The following is a 13,463-nucleotide window of genomic DNA, read 5'->3' as shown; positions in this document are numbered from 1 at the left end:
CAACACGATGATCTATCTTATTTCTAAGCACATGGCGAGAAAAAGAAGAGAAACTGTCCACAGCATTCCATTACTCCTTTACACTTTCAACTCGATTAGACTCGTATCTTCAGGAACTCCCAAACATAATACTGTACTAATCTGTACATTCTTACACATCCGGTTCGTTTTGGCAATGATTTTAAGCCTGCTCAATAGCGAACAGATTAGGGAACAATGGGCTGATGCGGAAGGTATGCGTCGTGTCATGCACCAGGACACAATATTTTGCTCTTGTAATAAACCACACAAAGGAAAGTCAAGGGTAACCATGTACTTGTATGAAATAAGCCCACTAATTACAAGCCAAATATTTGACAACTTTAAAAGTTTTCTGCTGAAATGTTACTTCAAGGACATAATTTGAATTGTTGCCGAACTGTCATGCCAGTTCAAGAAAGCTGCGTAAAGTAGGTCAACTGGAAGACAACCTTGAGTCACATCTACCCCGTAGTACTGTACCACACTTATGCACGTCAAAGACCAAAGTTTTGTTTTTGTTAGACCTTCTAAGGCAGAGAGAACTTGCTGAGGCCCTTTCAACATTTGGTTATGCAGTCTCCTTATGAGTATGAATTGTAACCATTTTGCCCTACTAGTTTCAACAATTTTAGAACCCCGGGCAACAATGCTGTAATTCACAAACCAGTGCAAAATCAAGTTTCATTGCTGTATAAATTTCAATGTTCGGTATATCTTTGAGGCTTCTCAAATGTCTTTTAAAATGGATGCTCTTGTCTCTTCCCCCTGGGTACACGGTCTGCCGTTGAAAAAAAGGGTATAATTTATCCTCCCATACCGTTTGTTTCCTTCATTAAACACCTGAAAACCAATAGGGATAATGACGTCCTCTATAGGTAAAACCATATGCCGTAAGCAATTCTGGTTAGACTGCAGCCAATAACACTACCAGTCCTTCAAAGCCTGCGGGACGACGACGTAATCACACTTAGGACCAAGGAATGAATAAACTAACAGCAATTCTTTTCTCTCACTTTGTCCCCTGTTTAGCCAAGGCCTGTGACTTGGAGAAGGCTTTCACCATGGATGAGAAGGCATTCCGGCTGCACCACAATGAGGACCGCATGGCCGTGGAGAAGAAAGCTCTCTGACGGCATCCGCAAGTGGCGCCGCCGCACGCCATCAAAAGCTGGAGACCAGGATCAAGGTGAGACGGAGCAAACTGAGGTTGTAAAACATGCTGAATGACCTGGGAGTTTGGCGTATGGTGACGTGAAAAAAGTTCCATGTAGAACAGCCAGACACTATGAGCTCTACATAACTATATTAATACTTAGGTTTGGGAAACAAAGATAATGCTGTGAGAATTCTGCTTACGGTGGTCGCTTCGCGGTGAAACTTCGGTCAATTTAAGTTCCTTTGCCTGCTGGTTTATTTTCAGTTTTTATTTAATAAAAAAATAATCGCTTGCGTTTCCTCCTCCACAGGAGAGATGCACTGAATGTGAAGGAACGGCCAGTAAAGAGGGACCAGAGATGTTTTCAACCTCCCAGCAGGATAACCATGGACCAGGTTGTGACAACCCACCCATGGGGCCCCAAGGGACCAACTCTAACCCACCTCCCCTGACCCAAAAGTGGACCCCTCAACACGAATGACCACCACTGTACCTGGAATTGACTGATTTACTGAAGTTATTTTTGTTTAAGACTCAATTGCAGAGAATTTCAATTGTGAATCCAGCACTGCATGTGCAATGCTATTTTAAGTTACTTGCCGCACTGTAGATTTGGTCAGCAGGCACGAACACACAACAGGTCCAGGCTCCCGGTCACAGTCTTTTACTCATCAAGCCCTTAGTGATCTAGAAAAACAACTTCAAAACTGTAAACAACCTGAATGAACATTCCTCAGGAAAATAATGAAATGACAGTAGCACCAATTAAACTCTTTCTTCCAGTGAAAACCTGTGTTTTTGCCCTCCTACGACAATGATCTTCATTCAGCCAGGATGGGCTTGTTTAGGTTCATGAAGCTTCTTTGTTTTTGGGTTCTTCTGGCTCACTTGTTGACGTTGCATAAATCTCCCCATTTAAGAGATGCTTTGGGATACATTAAAAACAGCTAAATGTGGCAGTGATTGAGTGAAATGGATGAATGTAAGTTGTCCAAATATAGTCCGGCGCAATCTTTTGTAGTGGCTAGTTTTATTAAAACCAAGTGTGCTGCGATTGCAGTCACTGTCCCATCAAACTTCATTTTCTTTTTTGAGTTAAGGAAAACAAAATGCGTGAACTTGTAATATCGCAACTATTCCGTGATTCTGTCTATAAACCAGTCCATAGATGTTACACCTCAAATACCGCATTCTCTGTTCGAGGTATGATCTTCCTAGTGATGGTATGTCCTAATGTGTCTTAAGACATAAGGTTTAGACTACGAAATGCCATTACTTGGTTGTAGTTTCAGTTTGTGTTTCCTGACAAATACGTCATTCTCATTGCTAAAGATCTCAGTAAACAATACCGTTAAGTCAACCAACTTAAAATCAGTAGGCCACTGGCCAGAGACCAGTTTAGCATCATTGTTTCCAAGCTCACGTGAATTCCCAAGCACACGTATTAGGCAACTAGAAAGCTGAGCAATTGGCAGCCCCAACTTCCTATTCTTGGACCTATCAACTCATTAGCAGACAGAGCTGTCCATCTGTAACACCAAGAACCATTGTTAAAGTGATTTAAGGGTTGTATTGGAGGGACAAGAGACAGAAGATCATATAAGGATTACTAAATTCTTAATATTCAATTAAAATTATGCTTTTGGTCATGAGGTTGGACCTCTGATAAACAGATATAATAATACTTCTTCTCTGCGTTGTTACAATCTGTTTGGCTGTTATGGATTGAGCTTCGGATGGCTGTGTTTACAGCCTTTACCCTCGAGAACCCATTTTGTAATTTGTTTTCTGATCTTACTTCCACTAAGTTTGGCTGACCAACCACATCAGCTGTTATGGTGGTGTAGTGAAATAAAATAATTGGCAAAAGTATCTGAGATGAATTGAGCTGCTTATGGTGTAAACCGCATGGAGCCTTGAAGTGAAGTTTCTTCAATACTTGCATAGGACCAACTGGTCAAACATCTGGATTCCATTACATATGCTACCACACGTAAACCTCTCCGGTGTTTAGGAAATGGTAATAGTTGGTAAACTTCACGTACGCTGTGCTAATGGAAGTCGTCAATGTATACCGCTCAGAGTACGCCATGAGTTCATTCTTTAAAGGACGTTAAAATATGCGTTTTGCAAACATAACAAAGTGTGCCACCCTCACAAAGCGTGATTTGGTAAATAGCTGAGGGATGGGACTAGAAAATGTTAAAGACCACTCAAATTCTTAGAGCTCAATGACATGCGAAGAGCTGATCAGCTTATATAACATTTTACAACCATTTTAAGAAGCTATCTGTGTTGAAATTAATATTAAGAAATAAAGGACGGAAGTAACAACAAGCTATTGGTTTTGATTGGGTTAAGATGGTTGAGAGCTAACATGATGGAATTATAAGTAATATTCAAGAATCAATGGCTGTAATGAAGTAATTAAAAGTACTAAAAATGATTGTAGCAATTGCAGATTGCCTCTAAGGGAAGTAGAGTTTCCACTCGGTAACCTAATCTAAACATGCACAACACAATGTTCTCTCCAGTCCGTGTTGGCGGTTGCTGAATTTTTTCTTGTCAAGCTGTACATAGGAATTCAAGTGGCTACTTGGTGAGGTTGTCAGCGTAACAATTGTGGACCATAACTGGTCAGATGTATGTTGAAGCTGAACAAAAGCCTGACACACACCTGTGACCTTCACACCTGGGCCCGTATTCACAAAGCCTGAGTAGTGAGAGGTATACTACAAAACCCAATCAATGAGTTAAGCAGCTTACTTTGATCAACAACTAGACAGAACTAAGATTTTCTGGGTCATTATGCTAACTTAAATGTATTTTGTGTTGTCAATTAAGTTCCGATGAGTGCCCAGGTTTGAACCTTATCTTACCAAAAAAATATCAAGTTATTTCCGAATATTTAGCTGGCTAACTTATTGAATCTCCTTTCTAGTATAGCCGTCTGATCTTGGATTTAGAACATAATAAATAAGATGGGGATCTGATCCTAGACCAGCACTCCTCTGAGATGCCCTAATTCAATGTATCTTTACCAACTTACCATCAAGTCCATTGAAGTGGCGTCTAACAGGTCATTTATTTCCTTACTCGGACTACGTTTAAATCAAATCAAATGTTATTTGTCACATGCTTCATAAACAAGTGTGGACTAAAAGTGAAATGCTTTTAGAGAGAAGAGAGAAAAATAGAAAAAAATAACCCAAGGAATATATACATGAGTAATGATAACTTTGCTATATACATGGGGTAAGTACTGAGTCGATGTGCAGGGGTACGAGGTAATTGAGGTAGATATGCCTACTAGAAAGTGTGTGCCCTCAGGCCTGGAGGGAAGCAATAGCCATTCCACTACCTAAGAATAGTAAAGCCCCCTTTACTGGCTCAAATAGCTGACCAATCAGCCTGTTACCAAACATTAGTKAACTTTTGGAAAYAATMGTGTTTGACCAGATCCAATGATATTTTACAATAACCAAATTGACAACAGACTTTCAGCACACTTATAGGAAAGGACATTCAACACGCACAACACTTATACAAATGACTGATGATTGGCAGAGAAATTGATMATAAAAATATTGTGGGGGCTGTTTTGTTAGACTTCAGTGCAGCTTTTGACATTATCGGTCATAGTCTGCTGCTGGAAAAAACGTATGTGTTATGGCTTTACACCCCCTGCTATATTGTGGATAAAGAGTTACCTGTCTAACAGAACACAYAGTGTGTTATTTAATAGAAGCCTCCAACATAAGGTAGAATCAGGAATTCCCCAGGGCTGCTGTCTAGACCCCTTACCTTTTCAATCTTTACTAACATGCCACAGGCTTTGTGTAAAGCCAGTGTGTCTATGTATGCGGATGACTCAACACTATACACGTCAGCTACCACAGCGACTGAAATGACCGCAACACTTAACAAAGAGCTGCAGTTCGTTTCAGAATGGGTGGCAAGGAATATGTTAGTCCTAAATAGTTKAAAAACTAAAAGCGTTGTATTTGGGAAAAATCATTCATTAAACCCTAACCCTCCACTAAATCTTGTAATTAATAATGTGGAAATTGAGTAAATTGAGGTGACTAAACTGCTTGGAGTAACCCTGGATGGTGAACTGTCATGGTCAAAACATATTCATACAGAAGCTAAGATGGGGAGACGTCTGTCCATAATAAAGCGCGGCTCTGCCTTAACAATATCAAACAGGCAGTCCTACAGCCCTAGTTTTGCCGCAGCTGGACTACTGTTCAGTCGTGGTGGTCAGGTGCCACAAAGAGCCACGCACTGCTGGCCCTTAAATATACACGGAGAGCTAAAATTAATGATATGCATGTCAATCTCTCATGGATTCAAGTGGGAGAGACAAGCTGACAGTGTTGACAAGCTGAATGCACCGAGCTGTCAGTTTAAACTACTACACACAGCCAAACACCCATGCATACCCCACAAGACATGCCACCAGAGGTCTCTTCACAATCCCCAAGTCCAGAACAGACTATGGGAGGCGCACAGTACTACATAGAGCCATGGCTACATGGAACTCTATTCCACATCAAGTAACTGATGCAAGCAGTAGAATCAGATTTTAAAAAACAGATAAAAATACAGCTTATGGAACAGCGGGGACTGTGAAGAGACACACACAAAGGTACAGACACTCGCATAAACACACAAACGCTAGCACACACACGTACGTTGTAATATTGTTGATGTTGGTATTATACATTTTGTATGATGATAGTAGTGGTGTAATAATGTTATATGATGTACTGTTTATATTTTGTTTTATATGTATGTAAGTGCTTTAATGTGTTTGGACACCAGGAAGAGTAGCTGCTGCCTTGCAGGAACTAATGGGGATCCATAATAAACCCCAGGAAGAGTAGCTGCTGCCTTTGCAGGAACTAATGGGGATCCTTAATAAACCCAGGAAGAGTAGCTGCTGCCTTGGCAGGAACTAATGGGGATCAATAATAAACACCAGGAAGAGTAGCTGCTGCCTTGGCAGGAACTAATGGGGATCAATAATAAACACCAGGAAGAGTAGCTGCTGCCTTGGCAGGAACTAATGGGATCCATAATAAACCCCAGGAAGAGTAGCTGCTGCCTTGGCAGGAACTAATGGGGATCCTTAATAAACCCCAGGAAGAGTAGCCGCTGCCTGGCAGGAACTAATGGGGATCCATAATAAACACCAGGAAGAGTAGCTGCTGCCTTGGCAGGAACTAATGGGGATCCATAATAAACCCAGGAAGAGTAGCTGCTGCCTTGCAGGAACTAATGGGATCCTTAATAAACCCCAGGAAGAGTAGCTGCTGCCTTGGCAGGAACTAATGGGGATCCATAATAAACCCCAGGAAGAGTAGCTGCTGCCTTGCAGGAACTAAAGGGGATCACTAATAAATACAAAATACAAATATGTACAATTGGTAGGAATAAAGTAACTAGGCAACAGGATAGATAATAAACAGCAGCAGCGTATGTGATGAGTCAAGAGTTCAGCAAAATGGGTCAATGCAGGGGGTCTAATTAACTAACTTGGTTGTTGCCCTGGCACCTCACTGCTATGTCACTGACCTCCCTATAGGCTTCTCATCGTCTTTGGTGATCAGGCCACCACCGTTGTGTCGTCAACAACTTAATGATGATGTTGGAGTCGTGCCTAACCACACAATCGTGGAGTCATGGGGAACAGGGAGTACAGGAGGGAACTGAGCACGCCCTGAGGGGCCTCGTTTGAAGGTCAGTGTGGCAGATGGGTTGTTGCCTGCACTCACCACCTGGGGCGGACAATTAGGAAGTTCAGGATCCAGTTGCATAGGGAGGTGTTCAGTCCCAGGGTCCTGAGCTTAGTGATGAGCTTGGAGGGCATTATGGTGTTGAACACTGAGCAATAGTCAGTGAACAGCATTCTCACATAAGTGTTCCTCTTGTCCAAGTGGAGAGGGCATTGTTGAGTGCAATAGAAATTGTGTCATCTTGTGATCTGTGGGGCGGTATGCAAATTGGTGTGAGTCCAGGGTGTCTGGGATGATGGTGTTGATGTGAGCCATGACCAGCCTTTCAAAGCATTTCTTGGCTACAGATGTGAGTGCTACGGAGCGATAATCATTTAGACAGGTTACCTTGGCGTTCTTGGGCACAGGGACTATGTTTTCTGCTTGAAACACGTAGGTATTACAGACTGGGTCAGGAAAGGTTGAAATGTAATTGAAGACACTTTCCAGCTGGTCAGGACATGCTCAGAGTACGCATCCTGGTAATCAGTCTGAATGTTAACCTGTTGAAAGGTCTTACTAACATCGGCTACGGAGAGCGAGATCACCCAGTCGTCCGGAACAGCTGGTGCTCTCATGCATGGTTCAATGTTGCTTGCCTCGAAGTGAGCATAAAAGGCATTTAGCTTGTCTGGTAGGCTCACGTCCCTGGGAAGCGTCCCTGGGTTTCCCTTTGTCAGAGCCAGTGTAGTAGAATTTGATCTTAGTCCTCTATTGATGTTTTGACTGTTTGATGGCTCATCGGAAAACGTAGAGGGATTTCTTATAAGTGCTGTCCTGCACTTTGAAAGCGGCAGCTCTAGCCTTTAGCTCAATGAGGATGTTGCCTGTAATCCATGGCTTCTAGTTGGGATATGTACGTATGTCAATGTGGGGACGACAACGTCCTCGATGCACTTATTAATGATGCCGGTGACTGATGCGATAAACTCCTCAATGCCATCGGATGAATCCCGGAACATATTCCAGTCTGTAATGGTGAAACAGTCCTGTAGCTTAGTTTAAACAGGCAGCCCAATTCTACAATTTTTGGCAAAAGATCTGATCTGATTGGTCAAAAGACCAATAATTGTCCAAAAGACCAATAATTGGGCAAAAGATCAGAGTTTGGCTGTCTGTGAAAATGCAGCCTTGAGGAAGATCACAATTGCATACGCCTTGCATCCTCTCTCCTCGTTTCCTTCTCAAAACCCATTGGAGGAGAATGTCAAAGGGGCAGGACATCTGGCTTTCTCATCCAATAGCTTCTGATAAGGAAACGAGGAGAGAGGACACAAGGTGTATGGAATCTCCCATAGACTTTCAGGAATCTGATGTGCCCTTGAGCAAGGCCTAATTAGTCTGTCAGTCAATTGCAGCCCCACCACTTGGTTTTCTATAAAGCAGAGGGTAGGGCTGGAGAAATGTAAGATCTCATTCATTGATGGAGCTATGGATGAAATGACTGACAGCCAATAAGATCAGCATATTTAGAAGTTATACAGGACAGTGTTTGTAACTTTTAAAATGAATCCTTAGAATAGATTTTCTTTGCATACCATCCCACAACAAATGAACAGGTCATAGTTTTCACCCTCTAACACTGAAACCCAATGATTGTAAATTAGGTTAGTCTTGAAATTCCTCAGGCTTGGAATTACTCCTCAATGCAGTCGTTTTCATATCAATACCACATTTCTGGGTAACATTTGGTACCTTACTGTAATAGATTATCCATTAAAATGGGCAAAAATTGCTTTTTAGCAGAAAAAAAATTCTCAAGCAAGGACTGTATGGGAGTGGTCTGAGTGGGGGGGGAAATCTGAAAACTAGCTGTTATTGACAGAGAAGTCTCCATAACCATGTGTGTTGGAACTTTGGAAAAGAATGAGACATTAGCAAAAACAACAGGGATGTCCACATCATAACATTCTAACTGATGTGTTGATCTGTTGACTTTTACAAAGACTACAATCATTTAAGTTGTGTTACTACTAGCACATTTACAAATGTTTGGTCATTGTCTCAATATTGATCCTGTTTTGTAAAATAAGAGTGAGTGTGTTTGTCTGTGTTTCATGTRTGTGATTGCCCTCTAACGGGCCTCCATTTCTGTCTCCAGAGGCCCAAGCTTCCTTCGACACACATCCCTGTGTGAAAAGCTCTGATGTTGATCCYAGTTMTTCTGGGGCACCTGGTTGTGGCCCTAGGCCTGCTCCTGCCCTACCCTGTCTGTGAGGCCACCTCTCTGGGTGCAGTGGTCAATGTTGTCCCTCTAGAGAAGAGTGGAGGAAATATGGTGAGGTTACACATMGTTAATTACCAATGCTGTCAGCTTTTAACACTGTGTATTAGGAATTTCAGGATTGACCTAAAATATGCACTGCGATAARGATAGGCTTTCTATGTTACGATGCACACGTGCYCAGTATTCAAATGAATTWCAAATCCATGTTGATTGGTTCTTGCTGTACCTCCCAGCTYTAAACACACAGCCCCTCCAGGTTACTTACTACACTGGTATTTTACAGTCTCTGKGATTTACCTGTTGTTTCATTGTTTTTGRTTCAATTTCCTTGATYAAATGGTAAATAGCCAATAATTACAGTGTGGTTTAGGCACCAATAACAGGTWGACAATGATTGTGCTGAATTCCTAAAAGCAAGTTCCTCATTGTTACCATGTAATTAATTACATGACCTCCTGACCTCACGTCACCTTTGACCTTTGGCAGGTGAGGGCCCACTACACCGTGATCTCTGCCCTTCCCTGTCCTACGTTCTCCGGAGTGTGTCAGACAGGGGAAGACTGTGTCGTGCATACCACCTCGTTACCCTACACAGGACAGAAGCCCGCCTCAGGCTGGTGCGTCCGCCAATGGCAGAGGACCATTCCCAGCAACTACAAGGCCAACGTGAATGTGGGGTATGTGATTCGCTGAGAGACCTGTTATTATTATCACACCYTGACCATTTGATGTGCTTTTGTAGAACATCTATAGAATCAATACAKACTGACTGGTCATGTTCAGTGCTAGCTTCCGCAACATTGAAGACCGTAAGGTTTCATGAGTTGGTTTCATAATGGTGAAAATGTTACACAAACCTACTTTAAACAAAGTAGTTGGACATTAAACCTCCTCAGTCTCACAATTCAGAACATTAATGTATAATGCAGTTTCATGACTGATCATTCTTACTTTATATCATATGCATTATGTTATCTGTTATAAAGCAACTATTTTGCAGGTTATGTCACACCATTTCAGGATAGTGAAAAAACAAACATATTTATTTGACTCCCCTGTAACTGTGAATTAGTCCAACGTGAATGTGTTTCTTTCTTGTGGGCTGGACCTCCAACCAGTCTAACCCATTGAGGACTAAACCAGCCCCCTTACTGCAGCCTGCCTCCTCCTCTCAGGTAACTCAAACTCACTGTAACCTGACCTGACTCTTGGACTGCACATAAAAACATGACTCTGTTCTACTTCTAGTCTACCACTTCTCACGGTTTTGACTGTTGATATGTAGTGTGATTTATTTGGTCATGATGGACTGATACATTTTGACCCTTTCTCCCTCTTTGTCCTTCTCTCCCTTTCTCTCCTCTTTCGTTTTCTCCTTCCTTCCTTCCTTCCTTCCTTCCTTCCTTCCTCCTTCCTCCTTCCTTCCTTCCTCCTTCCTTCCCTTCCTTCCCTTCCCTTCCTTCCTTTCCTTCCTTCCTTCCTTCCTTCCTCTCCTTCCTTCCTTCCTTCCTGTCCTTCCTTCCTTCTTTCTTTCCTTCCTTCCTTCCCTTCCTTCCCTTCCCTTCCTTCCTTCCTTCCTTCCTTCCTCACCCACCGTTCTCCCTTTCCATACTCTTTTCTTTCTCCTCTGCTATCCTCATCCCAACTGTCCAAGCCTCTTCGGTTCCGCTACAGCCTCTTCAAGTCTCTCAAACACAGCGGGTCCCAGTCCTCAAACTGTCTGTGTGTCTGACTTATTGTTTGTGAGATACACTATTGTCCAAAAGTTTGGGGTCACTTAGAATTCATTGTTTTTGAAGAAAAGCACATTTTTTTACCATTAAAAATAATATCAAATTGATCAGAAATGCAGTGTAGACATTGTTAATGTTGTAAATGACTATTGTAGCTGGAAACGGGCTGATTTTTTATGGACACGTACAGAGGCCCATTATCAGCAACCATCACTCCTGTGTTCCAATGGCACGTTGTGTTAGCTAATCCAAGTTTATCATTTTAAAAGGCTAATTAATCATTATAAAAACCTTTGCAATTATGTTAGCACAGCTGAAAACTGTTGTTCTGATTAAAGAAGCAATAAATGGCCTTCTTTAGACTAGTTGAGTATCTGGAGCAATCAGCCATTTGCGGGTTCGATTACAGGCTCAAAATGGCCAGAAACAAAGTACTTTATTCTGAAACTCGTCAGTCTATTCTTGTTCTGAGAAATGAAGGCTATTCCATGCGAGAAATTAACCAAAAAACTGAAGATCTCGTACAACGCTGTGTACTACTCCCTTCACAGAACAGCGCATACTGGCTCTAACCAGAATAGAAAGAGGAGTGGGTGGCCCCGGGGCACAACTGAGCAAGAGGACAAGTACATTAGAGTGTCTAGTTTGAGAAACAGATGCCTCACAAGTCCTCAACAGGCAGCTTCATTAAATAGTACCCGCAAAACACCAGTCTCAAAGTCAACAGCGAAGAGGCGACTCCGGGATGCTGGCCTTCTAGGTAGAGTTGCAAAGAAAAATACATATCTCAGACTGGCCAATAAAAATTAAAGATTAAGATGGGCAAAAGAACACAGACTTTGGACAGAGGACCTCTGCCTAGAAGGCTAGCATCCCGAAGTCGCCTCTTCACTGTTGACGTTGAGACTGGTGTTTTGTGGGTAYTATTTAATGAAGCTGCCAGGAGGAAAAAATATATATAATAAAGTGGGGAGAAAAACTCTTAAGTTACATATGATATTAACTGAATGTGTATTCTTGTGTCAGGGCTCGCGTGAACTGCCCACATCACTTCCCACTAACGGTGAAGGACCTGGATGGAGACACAGTGCTCTGTCGCTTTGCCCAGGCTGACCTTGGAGAATGCCTTGACTGCCCCCAGAACAACTTCCTGCAGATGGAGGAGGTGAGTCTAACTTATTTGTGTCTTTGCGTTAGTCCACACAGCAGTGACTGTTACRATGCCCCAAACCGCCAAGAAAAGGTGCAAGAAAGAGAACCGTGTAGGATTTTATTCCTATACAGAGAAATATCAAACATTAATCGGWCATTATGGATGCATCATGCACCATCTAAATGTGCGGGGAGGTTAAACCAGTTTAGAGTTATTTGTTGGACTTGTTTCTTTTGAGGGTTAGGCTTTCGGCTTCAGGCATGTGCTCTGTGGGAAACAAAGAACAATTGTTTTCAAATAAATGTTGTTGAGTTTGTTTTAATTGCTACTTCATAGGAGACGTGTACGCTGTTGTACAATGGTAAATCGTCCGCTGGCCAATACTCTGTGCAGCTGATGGTGGAGGACTTTTCACGCCAAACCCAAAGCAACAACCCAAAGCACTCAGTTCCATCCCACTGCACCTGTCCCTTACAGGTGAGACTGACACACAAACTATTTCCGCTGTCTTCTCTTTATTGATGGGCCTGTTTCAGGGGGAAATGAATCAGGTATATTCTGCTGGTCTGTTCTCAATAAACTATACATACTGGACTCTATGATGTAGCTGTGTTGTTCAGTCTTGATCTGAGGCACCCTGGGATTGATTTATCAAGCGCTCTTGAAAAATACAATTTCAACACAGTAGTTAGTAATGGATGAATGACCCATAGTTATGTACCGGTTGGAACATTTTATATTGAGATACACCCAAAGTTCTTCAAAAGGAGCAATCATATACAGTATGATACCTGAAGGAGGTTAAAAAGAAAGTTGTTTAAAACTAAATAACCTTAACTTTTGTCTTGTTCTTGGTTTCAGTGGAGGAGGCGTCCTCAAGCTGCACTGCTGAGCCGGTCACTACGGGACTGACCACCAACAGGGGGAGCCACCATCTCCGTTCTGCCCTATGAGCAGATCAACGTGCCTGTCACCTTTCATTCTGACCTAGAGAGGTGTGTTACAGCATTGTTTCCCAAACTAGCTCCTCAACCTAGAGGTGTGTTATACTACTCAACCTAGAGGTTGTTATGCTACTCAACCTAGAGGTGTGTTATACTACTCAACCTGATGGTGTGTTTATACTACTCAACCTAGAGGTGTGTTATACTACTCAACCTAGAGGTGTGTTATACTACTCAACCTAGAGGTGTGTTATACTACTCAACCTGATGGTGGTTTATACTACTCAACCTAGAGGTGTGTTATACTACTCAACCTAGAGGTGTGTTATACTACTCAACCTAGAGGTGTGTTTATACTACTCAACCTAGAGGTGTGTTATACTACTCCACTAGAGGTGTGTTATACTACTCAACCTAGAGGTGTGTTATACTACTCAACCTAGAGGTGT

The 13,463-nt window shown here is 42.3% G+C and overlaps 1 long non-coding RNA gene across 1 annotated transcript; it reads left to right on the top strand.

The window, feature by feature from the left end:
- Positions 1 to 10,261: 10,261 nt before the first annotated feature.
- On the top strand, positions 10,262 to 13,059 carry LOC111949761 (uncharacterized). Its single transcript, XR_002875390.2, has 4 exons — positions 10,262 to 10,359; positions 11,944 to 12,082; positions 12,407 to 12,547; positions 12,932 to 13,059. It is a non-coding gene; the product is annotated as an uncharacterized lncRNA (long non-coding RNA).
- The last annotated feature ends 404 nt before the right edge of the window (positions 13,060 to 13,463 follow it).

The sequence above is a fragment of the Salvelinus sp. IW2-2015 genome, linkage group LG22 (genome assembly GCF_002910315.2).
Source record: "Salvelinus sp. IW2-2015 linkage group LG22, ASM291031v2, whole genome shotgun sequence".
Taxonomy (NCBI): domain Eukaryota; kingdom Metazoa; phylum Chordata; class Actinopteri; order Salmoniformes; family Salmonidae; genus Salvelinus; species Salvelinus sp. IW2-2015.
This window is presented reverse-complemented; position numbering and strand designations above follow the sequence as displayed.